At 41.3% G+C, this 17,970-nt stretch overlaps 1 protein-coding gene across 1 annotated transcript in view; it reads left to right on the top strand.

Moving 5' to 3' along the window:
- Positions 1 to 4,509: 4,509 nt before the first annotated feature.
- The window catches only part of SYT8 (synaptotagmin 8), a 61,607-nt gene continuing 48,146 nt past the window's right edge, over positions 4,510 to 17,970 (top strand). The window contains exon 1 of the mRNA XM_075327019.1: positions 4,510 to 4,540. The gene's annotated coding sequence lies outside the window, so the exon portion shown is untranslated. The remainder of the gene's footprint in view (positions 4,541 to 17,970) is intronic.

The raw sequence follows: 17,970 nt of genomic DNA, 5'->3' as shown, positions 1-17,970 counted from the left end.
CTGGCCCCAGACCACACCTGCCCTAGACCACACCAGCCCCAGACCACACTGGCCACAGACCATACCTGCCCTAGATCGAACTGGCCCCAGACCACAGTGGCCCCAGACCACACCTGCACCAGACCACACTGACCCCAGAGCACACCGGCCCCAGACCACATCATCCCAAAACCACACTGACCCCGACCACATCTGTCCAAGACCACACTGGCCCCAGAGCACACCGACCTCAAAGCACACCGGCCCCAGACCACATTGGCCACAAACCACACTGACCCCCAACCACATCTGTCCAAGACCACACTGGCCCAAGAGCACACCGACTCAAATGCACACCGGCCCCAGACTACACCGACCCCAGACCATACCTGGCCTTTAACATGAATATTGTGCAAAATGTGACGAAAAACAAACTCTGCTTCTGATGTAAAAAAGTGACTAACAAAGTTCTAGTTAGAATTCCGTCAATCACAGTTGTACATATATATATATAGGAGTTGAAGGGAACATTAATAATCCTTTGGTGAGAAAAAGCAAATTGACTCTCCTTCACTATTTTTATAACTAAGCTGAGCTGTTCAAATATACAGTGTGGGTTTGGTTTTACAAGGTAAATGCTGACTTTACCAGCAATGTGCTCTTTACATTGTGATCCTGGTCACAACACATCAAAACATGGGAGTGAAGAAAACTTTCTATCTTTGGAATTCTTGATATGAAAATATTTTTTGCAGATGATGGACTTTTTCCCAGATGTGTCCTTAAAATGTCAGATATGACAAGTACAATGTTTATTTTAAGAAATCAGTTTCAAGAATGACACACGTCTGTACACTTTGGCCATTAGAAAGAAATAAGTTGTTAATCAGAAGACCTGCACTATGACATCCTTATACCCTAAAGCTATGTTCACACAGAGTTTTTTGAGGCATTCGTAATAATGAATTTTTCAATCGGAGACTGCTTCAGGAAAGGTTCTGTTTTGGGGAATTTGTTAAGGAGTTTTTTTTATCCATCTGGTGTTTTAAAATATAGACGCTGCTGAAAAAATTCCCCAATTGAGCAGCAAAGAGGATTTGTTTTATAAATGAATAGGAAGAGTTTTCCAATTGTGTTGAAATGATCCTGTGTGTGAAGATAGCCTAGGGCTATGTGCACACATCGACTTTTAGACGCCAACGGAGCCACTGAGTTTACCTAGAAAAGCCACTTCAGGGAAATGCCTGTAGTTGTCTCCCAGAGGGTGGATTTGCCGTTGGTTTCGCCATTGTTCTCGTGGTGGCTTGGCATCTCTTACTCTATACTTTTAACACTAGAAGTCCCAGAGAGGGGTCATTTAACATTTCTACCTTTGGAACCCAGAGACGGGTCGAATGACCTGAAGGATTTTAACTAACATCCTATAATCACCGTCTTTTGTTCTGTAATTAAGGCCATTACTGTCGCACCACAGGAGGTTGTTGTTTTCCATTGAGTTTAGCCATTTAGTTTCTAATTAGTTCTATTCAGTTTATTGTATTTGGTTATTTGACCCTCTTTCGGGACTTCAGGGGGGAGCTCGAAATTCCTAGGACTTCTAGTGTTAAGTATCTAAAACAGGCGGTTTCCAAGTGGAAGCCACCTGTAGAACTATGTTCATTTTATTGCACACTTTTTCAGTGCTTTTTCAGGCATATTGGGGACAGAAAGAAGATGTATGTTTGTAGCCTGAAAGTGAGAAGACATGAGGGTTCTTTTGGTGTAAGAATCTCCTAAAGTCAAACTCAAGAATACTTAAGATTAAGTGATCACCATTTGTTCCTGATTAACCAGATTTTTTGCTTTGTCAGTCCATATTCTCAGTTTCTAGTCAACCATACGTTTTACCAGTTTGCACCAATATATTTATCCATTTACTCTTTTTAACGTTGGCATTAACAAAATAGCCAACAAGGTTTTTTGGAAAGTCGTATTTGTCCATGGAGATAACGTGACTACCAGAACAACATAGTTAGGCTAAGTTCACATTTCCGTTGATTTGTATCAGTCACATGCGTCGCTTGACGCATGTGACTGATGCGCTGTTCAACGCTGTACAACGGATGACAAAGAACAGAATTCTTTGTCGGATTCCGTTGTGTGCGGGGGGCGGAGTTCAGGGGCAGAGCCGAGCGGGGGGCGGGGCCAGGCGCTGAGGATGTCAGTGGAAGTGCTGCGGTCTGCATGGCTGGGGACAGGTGAGTGTATCTGTGAGTGAGTGAGTGTATGTATGTGCATGTATGTATGTATGTATGTATGTGTGTGTGTATGTATGTATGTATGTGTGTGCACATGCAAAGTGCGGGAGGGGGCGGAGCCGAGCAGGGTGCGGGGCCAGACGAGGGTGTCAGTGGCAGTGCTTGTCTGCATGGCTGGGGACAGGTGTGTGTATGTGTGTGTGTGTGTACATACATGTGCGGAGTGCGGGAGGGGGCGGGGCCGAGCGGGGAAGTGTCGGCCTCCCTGCACACGTAACCAGCCTAAATATCGGGTAACAGCAAAGCACCCGATGTTTACCTTGGTTACCCGATATTTACCTTGGTTACGGGCCTACACCGCTTAGCGCTGGCTCCTTGCACCGTAACCAGGGTAAATATCGGGTAACCAACCAAAGCTGGTGACGTGTGCAGGGAGCCAGAGAGCATGCGCAGCGAAATCCGACGGATCTCGCTGCTCAAAAAACGTTACATGCTGCGTTCCTCCCGCCCGGCGGTCAGTCGTTCCACGACTGATCAGTCGGGCGGAGGGTGCAACGCAGCATCATCAGTCACAATCCGCTGCTCATACAAGTCTATGGGAGCAGCGGAATCCGCTAAACGGATTCCGCTGTTTACAAGAGCAGCGGATTGTGACTGATAGATTTTAGCGGAAATGTGAACTTAGCCTTAGCTGTGTGTCCTTCAAAGAAGACAATAGCAGGATTTACCAATGAAACTAGAACATATGAGTCACTCTCTGTTCATGTTAGTAGATGGTGGGGAAAGAATGCAAAAAATGAATTTTAATGTCTGAGTGTCTGTCTTCAATGCAGATCTTCATGTGATCTCTTTAGCAGATCTTAATTACTGTGGTCTATGTTATATGTAATCTCTGCAATAAAATACTCTGGAATTATAGTTCAGTTATGTATAAGGAAGTTCACAGTCGCTCAATGTTTATCAAAGAGCAATCAAACTACTATGGTCACTTCTGTCATGACTTGAAAATTAACATTTGTGTGTAGTTACAATTCAAAGGGGTGGTTCACTGTAGACAATCCATTTTTTACAGATGGAATTTGGACTTTGTCGGTTGAATCTAATTTCTAGGGTAATCTGATGTCATGATGTGACTGCAGGATAGCAAGAGACAGAGGGCTCCTGTGGTCCTCTGTGGTGCTTGCATTCGGCTACCGACCTGCTGGTTCTTACCTATGGATTGAAATAAAGATGATTTTTACGCTTCAGTGAGTGCCAGTCTTTTTCTTCTATTTTTTATACACAGGTTGCTCTTATGCTGTCCCTCACATTAGGGGACCCTAGTCTATCCCTAACCTCAGAGCTACCCCTAATGGTGGAGATGCCTGAGTCCCTTGCCTGGCTATTCTCCTGACCAGAACTAATCTCCCCCCCCCTCCCCCAGTGAAGAAAGGGGCAGGTGTGTGATGGCAACACCAATAAAAACAGACAGGGAAAAACAAATCTCAGACACACTGCAAACTCACAGGTACAAACAGTAAGAGGTTAAGGAGAAAAGCAAAAGCAGGACGGCAGTGACAAAAAAGGTTGACACCACAGCCACTCACAGCAATAATGCACAACAACCACCAGAAAGTCTGGATCCCAACAGCTCACCAGACCAGTAGAGGTACACTATAGCTGGCATTAATGGAATAGTTCAGCCAGCATATAAAGGAGGGGAGTGAATGTGACTGGCTCGCCCACAGCATGTGATCAAAGGAGACTGACAAGCAGCCTAGCAGGGATTTACTCTTACTAGCCTGCCTATGAACCACAAGTCCGTGGGTCGACCTCCGAATCTCCCTGTGCTGATCACAGACATTAGACAAGTTAGCAGGCAGAGAGCCACAATCTATAGTCTCCACAGATCCTGATGCTGCCATGATAGTTAGCGATGCCTGTAAAAATCTCCTTGTGACACCCAGCTGACTGTTCTATTTCACTGCAGTGCCTCCACAGGGAAAAAGAAGAATTACACATTTCCCACTGAAATCATATATATACTGGGTCCTCCAGAGCGATGGTAGCTCTTTATTTGTGGTCTATATCATATGGGTTATCCTATTTATGGCCCTCTGTTTATTCTTTTTAGACTACATACTTTCTAAGGGAGCCTCTCATTTGTGACAGTTTGTATACTGTTCCTGTGCGTCACTGTAATGGTCTGTGTGTGGCCGTGGGTGTGGTGTCATTCTAGTTAGCAATATAGTTGAATTTCCAGTTCTGTGTGAGTTGGATGCGGGGACAGGAGTGACAAGAAAGCAAGGCTTGCGCCGGTGGAAAGGACATACTGCATGGTTCTGGTAAGACATTGTTGCTCATGTAATATTATATGTTTTGTCTCTAGTTAACAGGGATAGGACGTATTGTACCTCGTTTTCCACTACGATGAAACATGATAGGTGTTTGGTTTCTCTTGTGAGAGATTTATCTGCATTGATCAAGTAGTGGTATAAAAATTAACATTGGCAAGTCTCTTCTTCGTAAAGCCAAAACTTTAGAAAACTTTCAAAATCCACTTTTTACCTGAGGACGGTAGCAAGTCAACCCAATATCCCATCATAGCCACAGGGTCCATGATGATAATGATATATGGGGTCTGATTCCCATATAGCTGGCACTGGTGTAATGGATTTGTTTCCCCAACTTAAACAACATTATCCCTGGTTTTACTGTTTAAATGAAGACACATCTGAGCTTCTGCTATAGAAATATTAAGTATACGGTATATACAGACGTAAGAGTAAAATTTGGCTACAATAAGGACATGGAAACAGTATTAATTGTCTTTGGAAAACCATCGAAATATCAATTTTTACATTCATTTGGCTTTGTTACGTGAATTTAATTTTCAGCAAATTTTTTTAAAGAATAAATATTAAAATTTAATTAGAATATTGCATAAAATCTTGATTTCACACGGTAGCATTCTACGCTGTTTTAATAGGATCCAATGGGGAAAAATTGAATGTGGTCATTGTATATAATTTATCGTCATGGAACAATGGGTCCAATAAAATTGTTACAAATGCTGAATTTTTAAAGTTGACAACATTAACTAAAGCCCAGCGTTTTACAGACCTTTAATGCCCTGTAAATGTACATTACTATGTGATAATACCAGGGATATGACTATCAACCCCTTGGAACCCAATACACAATCTGTATCCAGCCACCATCTTCCATGTGCCGTTCATCAGGAGCTGATACTCAGGCGGATCGAAAACAACTGCTCCCTTCTTCAATTTAGGCTATGTAGGTGGTATCGGTAAAAAGGCCACCTACTTATGTGCTATTAAAATGCAGTACTATATGTAAGGAACTGCATTAACAGCTTTTACGTGCAATTTTAAATGCTATATGGTGAATACCATGACAAAACACACTGCAAAATAAAAATAAAAACAGATTTCCATGGAAAATGGGTGGTTTTCTGTTGCGCAGTGTGAAATTGAGAGTTTAGAAAACCTTCTTTACACCTATGTAACATCTGACAGTAGCCATCATTTACCTTAGAACAAAAAGTTACCAAAGACGTCACATCCAGATATACTCTTAATTGAAATTTGGGATTTGTAAAAAGTTGAATGACTGCATACATAAGTCATCTTAGGCTATGTGCGCACATTGCAGATTTGGTGGAGAAATTTTCTGCTTCACATCTGCACCTTCTGGCAGAAAATGCACCCAAAAATGGATGCATGTTCGGTGCGTATTCGTGCAATGTGTTTATCCTAATGAAGTCAATGGGTCGAAGCTAAAAAACGCAGTAAAAAAGCACCAAAAATTAACATGCTGTAGATTATTTTCTGCATCAAATCTGAAAGGAAAAGAATAAGCACAACATTGTTGGTTATAAATTACTTAGTGACCAAATGTAGAATTGGTGGAGGAAGGTTGAACTAGATGGACCAAGGTCTTTTTTCAACCTAAGTAACTATGTAACTATGTAACGTGCATACAACACATGAAGATAGACATGCAAATTTCAACCACAATCTGCACCAAATGTGCATCAAAAAACATATAAAAAACACACTGTACGCACATAACCTTAAAGTGACCTGTCGGCTTGGCTCTCCCGACATGTCTACTTTAGTAAACACATATGTTATTCATGTAGTAGAAGTTGTGGAGCATATTTACTTAGAAAACACCACTGTACTACTCCTCTAAGAGGTTTATAAATAAATTGATATCTAGGCTGTTACTAATCAGGGGAGCGTCTAAACACTAACATCCAATCAGAGCTGCCAATGTCGCACTCCGCAGGTACACACCCCTATAACAAGGAAATCTGTAACACCCAGGTGTCAATTTATTCAGTAATATTTACTAGAAATAACAGTTGTGAAAAAAAAAGATGCTCCAGTATTCTTAGTACATGGGAATGTAAGCGCATACTAAAACAGATATTTTGGTACTGGTGACTAGTGATGAGCAAATAGTAACTATTTGATTTCGGATTATTCGTATCGAATCCCAAAGTACTATTCCAGTATTCATCACGAATAACGGATCTAATAAAAATCAATGAGGAAATGGAGCATTTTTCTTGAAAATTTCCCAGAAAAATGCTTGGATTCCCCTTTGAGTTTAATTAGGTTTATTATTCGTGACCGAAATAGTACTTTGGGATTCGTTCCAAATAATCTGAACCTGAATAATTAGTATTTACCCATCATTACTGGTGACCTGTCCTCATTAACCTGCAATCAGACTCATGTCTTATATGTGATATCAGGGATTTTTTTGGGTATTATCCCTATTGCATTTTTGTTAAAAGCTAATTACTGACAAATGTTTGGCTCAATAAAACACACATACATGCACACATGAATAAAACATACATAGTCCACAGAGCATTAAGATGAATTGTTCAAGCAAGACAAAAAATACTGCAGTTAAGGCCTCCGACACACTCATGTGAAAATCACGCACGTGCCGCGAGACACGTATTTACCCTGCGTGTTGCGTGTAGGTAAGTACGTGTCTCTGGTACGTGTGGACCACGTGTGTTCTCCGTGTGCTATCCGCGATAACACTCGGAGAACCGGTAATTTGCATACTCACGTGGTCCTTCCTGCTGTCCGTGGTGCTGATCTTCGGTCTCCGGTCCTGCCGTCTCCCCGCTGCTGCCGGCCGCAGTGAAGTGAATATTAAATTAGTATAATGAGCGACGGTCGGCAGCAAGTGTCAGCAGCGGCAGAGACAGGAGGGCAGGAGAAGGTGAGTAACGATTTTTCTTTTTTAACTCTGACGTGTGTTTTCTCCGGCACGTGTCACACGGGGCCGCATCCACACTACATCCGTGTGGTACGTGTGCGGGCTGTGTGACACCCGTGCTGCCGGAGCAACACGGACATGTGAGCGTTTTTAACACACGGAGACACGTAAGCACGGAACGGACACACGTTCCGTTCCAAAATACTTACGTGTCTCCTAACCATAGGGATTACCTAGGTCCCCGTGTGCACGTGTCTCCGGTCCGTGCAAAAAATGGCACACATGGACCGGCGGCATGTGAGAGTGTCGGAGGCCTAAGATAGATTTCAATCAGATCAAATGACCATTCACCAGCACAGCATATTGTCCTGATCAGACAGATATCTGTACTTGTGATTGCATTATTTTGCTTGTATTCAGAGCACATCGGCAGCACAAATCACAAATGGACTCCCAAGTGGAGATGAGCGAACCAGGGGTTCGGGGTTCGGTGTTTAGTGTTCGTACCTAACACAGACTGTAAAAAAAAACAACACAGAGTTTGGATTCGGAGTTTGGGTGCTTTACATACAGTATACAAACCACTCACGCAAGCATCGCTGTGCTCAGTGTGCAACCCAATCAAGCCATTTGCATTGTTTGAACGGCTCGTACTGGGGGTCAAATCAGCATTATCAGATGTAGTATTCCAAACCAAACTTTATCTGAACTCGCCAAATCGAACTTCCACTCATCTCTACTCATAACACGTAGGCAATAGGTGGGAGGACATTATACAATTTGTGTGGTCAAGTCCATGGCAGTTACTTTTATTTTTGGATTTGCAAGTTTGACATTCATCCTTCGCTCAACACTTTGTATACCTTCAGAGGGGCACATAACTTCTGTAATATAGGGATAGTTTGGCAGTTGTTGACCATAGAAAAAGACGATAGTGTGACCTGTGACTGCACCACTCCCGATTTATTCTACCTGTCTACTGAGGAAGTAATCTGAGGGTAGTACAGTACGTGATTCAAGATTATTGTCATGTCTTGCTGGCACGGAGTCACCTTCCTGACTTGGCAATGCAGAGACTCATTTACAATGCTAATGGAACCCTGTTACATATTTTAGTTGGCATCGAAAAATGTAGTATTGTAGCAGCAATTGTGACAGATGCTCAGCCTGACACCTGACAGCCATCTAACCATGTAATGTTATTTTACTCATTTGCCAAATGAAACACTATTGTATTTGATACAAGACTTCTAGTTCTTGGTGCTACAATATTGTACGGTATTATTATTATTATTTCTTATTATTATAGCGCCATTTATTCCATGGCGCTTTACAACTGAAAGAGGGTATACGTAGAACAATCATTAACAGTACAAAACAGACTGGTATAGGAGGAGAGAGGACAGTATATATGTAAACAGTGCTCAACATAATGAGTACACCCCTTTTGTAAAGTAAGATTTGAATCAATATCTCACTGAACACAAGAAGAATTTCCAATATTTTAACAAGAATGAGTTTCATAGAACATTTTATTAATCCATAACATGAACGTAAGATTAATAATATAACTTTCACTGCAAATACTCAAATTAGGGGATGCAAAAATGAATACACCCCATATCAAAAACTGCTATATCTAGCATTTTGTATGTCCTCCATGATTTTTAAGGGCAGTACTAAGTCTTCTAGGCTTGGAGTGAACAACTCAACGACATATTGCAACATCTATCTTTTTCCATTCTTCAATTACGAGCTCTGTTAGAGCCTGGATCATGGATGGAGAGTCATGACAACTTGTCTCTTCAGAATTCCCCATATGTTTTTCATTTAGGTTCAGATCAGGAGACACTTGGCCACTGTATCACTTTCATCCTGTTCCTCTTCAGAAATGCACCAGTGGCCTTACAGTAGATGTGTGTTTTGGATCATTTTCATGTTGGAATAAGTGCACGTCTACCAAGCGCATGGAGTGATGGTAGCATCTTCTTTTTCACTATAGAGCAGGACATCTGTGAATTCATGATACCATCAATGAAATGTAGCTCCCGACACCAGCAGCCCCACATAAGGACACTGCCACCACCAGGTCTGACTATATCCATTGTATATATATATATATATATATATGCACCATGTATACATATATTTTTGACAAGAAGTATGGCTATGCCTCTCGAGACATACCAGTTACTGAACATTTGTCAGATTGAATGGTTTTCTAAATAGTACATTTTATTTATTTCTGCATTTATTTAAAGGGAATGTGTAAATAAGAAATATAATAATATACAGTATATGGCAGCAATTGTGCAGACAGGCTCTGATTCATGCTGCCCACGGTTTGGGCAGCATGAATCTAGGTTCCCTTTAACTAAGTGAGGCTGAGTTCACATGTCCAGTAATCATCTGTTAGAATGGATCCTACAGAGATACGTTGGGAAAAAGTTCTGTAAACAACTTTTTTTCTGTTGTTAAATAACTGATGTCTGCCGGATCCGTTTGTTTTTTAACATTGGAGTCTATTGAGAACGGATCCGGTAACGGATTGCTATTTAGTCATCCATTGTTCTTGCGTTTATAATGGATCAGGTTTTTTCTTATAGGATCATTACAAATGGAAGATAAATAGCAATCCGTTAACGGATCCGTTTTCCATAGACTTCAATGTTAAAAAAACGGACCCACAAAATCACTTATGGAAATGAAAGAATTAACACCGCACTGCTGTCCAGGAACAAAACTTCAAAGGTTCATGTACATCTGTGATTTATTCCTGAAGAAGGAGCTTTCCTGCTCTGAAACATGTAGAATAAAAATCACTTTTTATCTTCAATGAATCTTTGACGATTTCTTCCTGGACGGCAATGCGGTGTTAACCCTTTCGTTTCCATAAGTGATCCTGTTCATCTGCATTAGAGACTGCTGCAACATTCATGCGCATATAGAAGTTGTGACTCTCACAACTACCTAACGTGAGCGACCCTTGCCCTAACTTCATTTTACCCCCAACCGGGTAAGACCCTATAATAATAATAATAATTGTATTCATTTATATAGCGCTATTAATTCCACAGCGCTTTACATACATTGGCAACACTGTCCCCATTGGGGCTCACAATCTAGAGTCCCTATCTGTATGTCTTTGGAGTGTGGGAGGAAACCCACGCAAACACGGGGAGAACATTCAAACTCCTTGCAGATGGTGTCCTTGGTGGGATTTGAACCCAGGACCCCAGCGCTGCAAGGCTGCAGTACTAACCACTAAGCCACCGTGCCGCCCTATCTGTGCCTTTTGTCTTTCCAGTTCCCGCAATAAAAAAAAAACGATCTGGCAAAAATCATTTTGCCAATGGATCTCTGCAGGATCCGTTCTAACGGATGACTACAGGACATGTGAACTCAGCCTAAGGCCTAGGCCACATGGCATGAAAATCAGAGCGAGTGGAATGCGATGTTTTATTGCATTCCACTTGGACCAATATTATCTTATATCCCAGTACCCATGAGCGATTATTTTCTCATCCCTAATTGGACCGAAAAAACAATCGCAGCATGCTGCAACTGTAATGTGATCATTGTTTCTCTTGCACCCATTCAAGTCTATGGGGTGAGAGAAAAATTGCACTGCACTCGCGGTACACCGGTGTACTGCGAGTGCAGAGCGAGAATGGCAATAGCCGGCAACGGAGAGAGGGCGACAAATCCCTCCTTCCCCTCCTCAGTGCTGGCCCTCCCCTCCTCAGTGCTGGCCCTCCCCTCCTCAGAGCCGGCCCGCCCCCCACAGCTGAATTCCGATCGCATGATCGGACCTCAGTCGCAGTGACACTCGCATGACACTCGGCTCCTGCTGTACTGCCAGTGTGAGCCGAGTGTCATGCGAGGATCGCAGTAGATCACCGTGTGGCCCCGGCCTAACTATGAGATATTAATGCAAATTTTGTAACAGGCTCCTGATCCTTCAATAAAAAGGGGTCATATTGGTTGAGCCCAGTTGTAATTCTACCTCTGTAGTTATTCCCTTAAACAGAAATTTTCCAGAATGTGAGGGTAGATTATAAAGACCTTTCACTTTCTCTCACTGGGATCCATTTTCCCTTTGTCAAAAAAAGAGAATCCTTTAAAAGTATGTTAAAAATTGGTGCTAGTGCAGCTTGCTTTACAGGAATTGTAGAAATAAGAAAGGGATTATGGTATGAACACACCACATACTGAACTCACAGTAATAGCTGCTGTAGAAAGAAGCTATCAGTCAGGAAGGGGAACAGGTTACCACGGGAGGTGGTGAGCTCTTACTCAATGGAAATCTTCAAGCGGAAACTGTATAAACATATAGCTGGGACGATTTTGGGCACTCGCAGGGGGGTGGACCCGATGACCCTTGAGGTCCCGTCTAAATCTCTCATTCTATGATTTTATGATAAGAAATCCACCTTTACTTGATACTGTTCAATTCCTCATTTTTAAATTAACAAAAAAGGAAAATGACCCAATGCAAAAATGTGGGCACCCTTCATGGTTAATACCTAGTTGCACCCCTTTGGGCAAATATCACACCTTGTAAATGCTTTTTGTAGCAGCCAAGAGTCTTTCAATTCTTGTTCGAGGGATTTTCATCCATTCTTCCTTGGAAAAATCTTCCAGTTCTGTGAGATTTCTGGCTCGTGTTGCATGCGCTGCTTTTTTGAGGTCTAACAGATTTTCATTTATGTAAAATACCTTCAGCTTGCGCCTTTTGAGGTCATCTATTGAGGATTTTGACATGTATTTAGGATCATTGTCCATTCGTCGAAGCCATCCTCTTTTCTTCTCTTTCTCCTCTTTTCAACTTCAGGTTTTTTTTATAGATGGTGTTATATTTGCATCACAAATTTGTTAAAATTTCATTGAATCCATTTTTCCCTCTACTCGTGAAATGTTCCTTGTGCCATTGGCTGCAACACAACCCAAAGCATGATTGAGTCACGCCCATGCTTAGTGGTTGATGATATGTTACTTTCCTGAAATTCTGTGCTCTTTTTCTCCACAAATATCTTTGATCATTGTGGCCAAAGAGTCCTATTTTAACCTCATCAGTCCACAGGACTTGTTTCCAAAAGGCATCCGGCTTTTTTAGATGTTCTTCTGCACACTTCAGAAACAGTATTTTATGGTTAGGATGCTGGAGAAGTTTTCTTCTGATGACTCTTTCATGAATGCCATATTTGTACAGGTGATTATTAACAGTAGAACAATGTACCACTACTCCAGAGTCTCCTAATTCTTCCGGAAGGTCCTTTTCCAGTCACAGAGGGGTTCTGATTTGCCTCTGTAGCAATTCTACAAGCATCTCTCACAGACATTTTGCTTGGTCTTCCATATATTATCTTAACCTTCCCTGTTCCTAGTAACTGCCATTTCTTAATTACATCTTGAACTGAGGAAAAGGCAACTAGAAATCTCTTTGCTATTTTCTTATATCCATCTCCTGTTTTGTGCACCTCCACCATTTTCATTTTCAGAGTGCTAGGCAGCTACTTAGAATAAGCCCTTGCTGCAGTTTTTTTAGCACAAGGTTAGAGGAGGCTGGGTGTTTATAAAGCGGTGAAATGTTTATCACTCACATGGCCTTTTTTAACCCTAGAAAGCGCAACCATAGAAATCTACAATAGAAAACAAGTAACCTAGCAGGCCTGCGAGGCCCCAGGTATGCGTTCTAGGGTTAATGATGATAGTGAACAAGCCATACCCCTAACAGACTAATATAGGTTTGAAACCTTGGTCAAAGACATCTGAGCACACAAATCTGCAAGAATGTCCAAACTTTTGCATCATTATATTTTCCTTTTTTGTAATTTTTAAAATGTAAAAGATGAAAAAAAAATAAAATTACATATATATATATATATATATATATATATATATATATATATATATATATATACACACACACACTATACACCAAAAGTGGACACACCTTCTCATTCAAACAGTTTTCTTTATTTTCAGGACTCTGAAAATTGTAGATTCACATTGAAGGCATCAAAACTATGAATTAAAACATGTGGAATGAAATACTTAAAAAATTGTGAAACAACTGAAAATATGTCTTATATTCCAGGTTCTTCAAAGTAGCCACCTTTTGCTTTGATTACTGCTTTGCACACTCTTGGCATTCTCTTGATGAGCTTCAAGAGGTAGTCACCGGAAATGGTTTTCCAACAGTCTTGAAGGAGTTCCCAGAGATGCTTACCACTTGTTGGCCCTTTTGCCTTCACTCTGCGGTCCAGCTCACCCCAAACCATCTCAATTGGGTTCAAGTCTAGTGACTGTGGAGACCAGGTCATCTAGCGTAGCACCCCATCACTCTCCTTCTTAGTCAAATAGCCCTTACACAGCCTGGAGGTGTGTTTGGGATCATTTTCCTGTTGAAAAATAAATGATGGTCCAACTAAACGCAAACCGAATAGAATAGCACGCCGCTGCAAGATGCTGTGGTAGCCATGCTGGTTCTGTATGCCTTTATTTTTTAATAAATCCCCAACAGTGTCACCAGCAAAGCACCCCCTCACCATCACACCTCCTCCTCCATGCTTCACGGTGGGAACCAGGCATGTAGAATCCATCCGTTCACCTTTTCTACAAAGACACGGTGGTTGGATCCAAAGATCTCAAATTTGGACTCATCAGACCAAAGCACAGATTTCCACTGGTCTAATGTCCATTCCTTGTGTTTTTAGCCCAAACAAGTCTCTTCTGCTTGTTGCCTGTCCTTAGCAGTGGTTTCCTAGCAACTATTTTACCATGAAGGCCTGCTGCACAAAGTCTCCTCTTATCAGTTGTTCTAGAGATGAGAAGGTGTGTCCAAACTTTTGGTCTGTACTGTATATATATATATATATATATATATTTTTTTTTTTGCATAAAATAGAAGGGAAATGTGTCATCATCAACCTGATGCCTTTTAGAGATCATTTCATCTTCAATTTGCTTAACTGTTCAAAATAAGAGTAATTTTGACCAGGGGTGTCCAAACTTTTGCATGCCCCTGTATATAAAGGGGTTCAACAACAAATTGTAGAAGAATCTGATCAGTAAAGTAGGCTAGTAATAAGAATCCTTTTTAAAAAGGTTGTCCAGTGAAAACTAGTTATCCTCAGATGGGTAAAATCTTATTGATTGGGGATCGGACTGCTGGGACTCACACCAAACGGCAGAATTGTTAGAAATTAAGGGGCAGATTGGACGTCCAACCACTTTTCCATCTATTCTCTTTGGGGCTTTTATAAAAAGCCAAGTGCAATGTTTGATAGGCCAATAGGTAGTGAATGGAGCACAGGTCGAGCATGTGCACTGTCGCTCCATTCTAATGGGGATTAAAACACCCCAATTCTGTGGAGTGTTGCGGGTCCCAGGGGTCAGACTTCCACCGATCAATAAGTTATCACCTTTCCTTTGTATACTGACTAAAAATGGGGTGTCACAGAAAAATCGCACTCACACAAGATACATCTGGTATCTTTGACATTTTTTGGTTGTTGCCAGAATACTTGTGATTTTGTTCCCTATTAATAATAATTTAATGTTCTCATAAAACTCATTGCTTTTTTTTTTTTTAAAAAAAGTTCCTTCCCTGGAGGCAACTTGTTTAAATGTAATAAGTGGACTAACAAGTTCTGGATTAGTCACATCAACCACATCTTTTCCAACACAGCTCACAAAGAGGAAATGTAATTTCATGTATCAATCAGCTGTGACATACAGTACAGACCAAAAGTCTGGACACACCTTCTCATCTCTAGAACAACTGTTAAGAGGAGACTTTGTGCAGCAGGCCTTCATGGTAAAATAGCTGCTAGGAAACCACTGCTAAGGACAGACAAAAAGCAGAAGAGACTTGTTTGGGCTAAAGAACACAAGGAATGGACATTAGACCAGTGGAAATCTGTGCTTTGGTCTGATGAGTCCAAATTTGAGATCTTTGGATCCAACCACTGTGTCTTTGTAGAAAAGGTGAACGGATGGACTCTACATGGCTGGTTCCCACCGTGAAGCATGGAGGAGGAGGTGTGATGGTGTGGGGGTGCTTTGCTGCTGACACTGTTGGGGATTTATTCAAAATTCAAGGCATACAGATTCAGCATGGCTACCATAGCATCTTGCAGAGGCGTGCTGTTCCATCCGGTTTGCGTTTAGTTGGACCATAATTTATTTTTCAACAAGACAATGACCCCAAACATACCTCCAGGCTGTGTAAGGGCTATTTGACTAAGAAGGAGAGTGATGGGGTGCTATGCCAGATTACCTGGTCTCCACAGTCACCAGACCTGAACCCAATCGAAATGGTTTGAGGTGAGCTGGACCGCAGAGTGAAAAAAATCCAACAAGTGCTAAGCATCTCTGGGAACTCCTTCAGGACTGTTGGAAAACCATTTCCGGTGACTACCTCTTGAAGCTCATCAAGAGAATGTCAAGAGTGTGCAAAGCAGTAATGAAAGCAAAAGGTGGCTTCTTTGAAGAACCTAGAATATAAGACATATTTTCAGTTGTTTCACACTTTTTTAAGTATTTCATTCCACATGTTTTAATTGATAGTTTTGATGCCTTCAATGTGAATCTACAATTTTTAAAGTCATGAAAATAAAGTAAACTCTTTGAATGAGGAGGTGTGTCCAAACGTTTGGTCTGAACTGTACATACAGTATACCTGGGATGCATGATTTCTCTGCACCAAGTAAAGAGATGTTCACAATCATCGACTGATCGGAATAAAGGGAGACAAGAATAAAAACCTTAAAACTGTGGTCCAAAGGCTAAAGAAATATTAATCTAAATCCATATCTATTTGCTACCCCAATCTGAACTAATTTCTAATACGGCTGTATTAAAAATTCCCTACCATTATCTGACTATACTAACTACCATTGATTTTTTCACCCCTACTTCCTCCCTGATGACGCTTCATTTGAGAAGCTCAGTGTATGCTGGGGCACTGAAACAAAGCATCATAAAGGGGCAGAGGTCCTCCTCACAGTGCCTGTCCCCTCCCCGAAACAAAGTGTCATCAGTGGGCAGAGGCTGTGGTCACTGACGCAGCCTCTGCCCCCTTTCTGAAACAAAGCATCATCAGTGACTCTCATTTCAGTAGCTGGACTTGTCCCTGCCCTGCACACTGTCATTGAGTAATTTGCACAGTGACAGTGTACTCTGTGTTGCCAGCTCAGATCAATAAAACCGGCAACACAGAGAAGCATGCACTGTTAGTGCACAGTGTCAGAATGCCTGGCGGTGTGCAGAGACCAGCGCCACCACCCACAGGTGACATCACTAGGATTCTCAAATAAAGGGTCATCAGTCAGGAAGGAGGGGGGAAAAATCAATGGTGGTTAGATGTTGTAGTCAGGGAAGGATAGGGAATTTTTAATGAGTCGTATTAGACATTAGTTTAGATTGGGGCAATGAATAGATAGAGATTTAGATTGATATTTCCTTAACGTTCGGATTACCCATTTAAAATTAACTTATCCTTTAGTATATTAATGATTTTCGAGTGTGTTAGGTGCATGTACACACAAAGAAACCAATGAACAGACTGGGTGTTGATGCTCCGCCGACGTTGTGAAAGATTATTCCAGATATATTAATAAAAGTGATTTATTTCAACGCATTTCGGAGAGACACCCTTTCCTTCTTCAGGAAAAATCACATGTATCGCTCCCTTTTGTCTTCCAGCATCTTACATGGTACACACAATGAGGCAGATTTATTATTACTGTGTTGTGCTGGTTAAAATCAGTTTGCAAGGCTTGGTCCATTAGTCACATCAGTAATATGCCAGTAAATACAGTATAATTGGTAAAATCCCAAACAAAATGTTTTTTTTTAATTTTATTTTTTGCTTCAACATAATACATTTTATTTGGGATTTTACTAAATTATATATACTGGCCGATGACATTCTTTAAGTTTCATTTAGGTTTTATATTTGCTCATTGTGTGTCTTCTTGTAAATGATCAGCAGCTGATTTCACAGTTGGTTACCGCACGGCTTTTGTCAAATTTGTACCGCACTATATATATCCTTAGTCTTTTGTTCCATGTAATTGTGAATGTCCCGATGAAGGAGTCTCACTCCGAAATGCGTTGAATAATTGACATCCTAAGATAATGTTTATGTTATTACTTCACACGGCAGTGCGGGCGGTTACCTTCATCCTCCATTGTCAGCTGTAAAAGGGTCAGAAAAGTCTTCTCTTCAATCTCATATGTGACTTTTCTATATGTTTTGGGTCAGATCATCGCCCATTGTAATTATTAAGATATTTTTGTATTCCACCATGTTGATGAGAGTTTTGTTGGTCATAATGCTCTGTATTTTACAGAATACATTGTGTACAAGTTTATTAGACTAGAAATCTGTGTGTGATTTTGGCAACCTAAACAGTCTATTGGAGGAGCAACTGGTATGCATGGTGTCATGAACTGGACTGGGGGGTTACACAGACGTCACCCCGCTCGGTCGTGGACC

The sequence above is a fragment of the Anomaloglossus baeobatrachus genome, chromosome 10, assembly GCF_048569485.1.
Source record: "Anomaloglossus baeobatrachus isolate aAnoBae1 chromosome 10, aAnoBae1.hap1, whole genome shotgun sequence".
Taxonomy (NCBI): domain Eukaryota; kingdom Metazoa; phylum Chordata; class Amphibia; order Anura; family Aromobatidae; genus Anomaloglossus; species Anomaloglossus baeobatrachus.
Note: the sequence above shows the minus strand (reverse complement) of the source record. Positions and strands in the feature narration are given on the sequence as shown.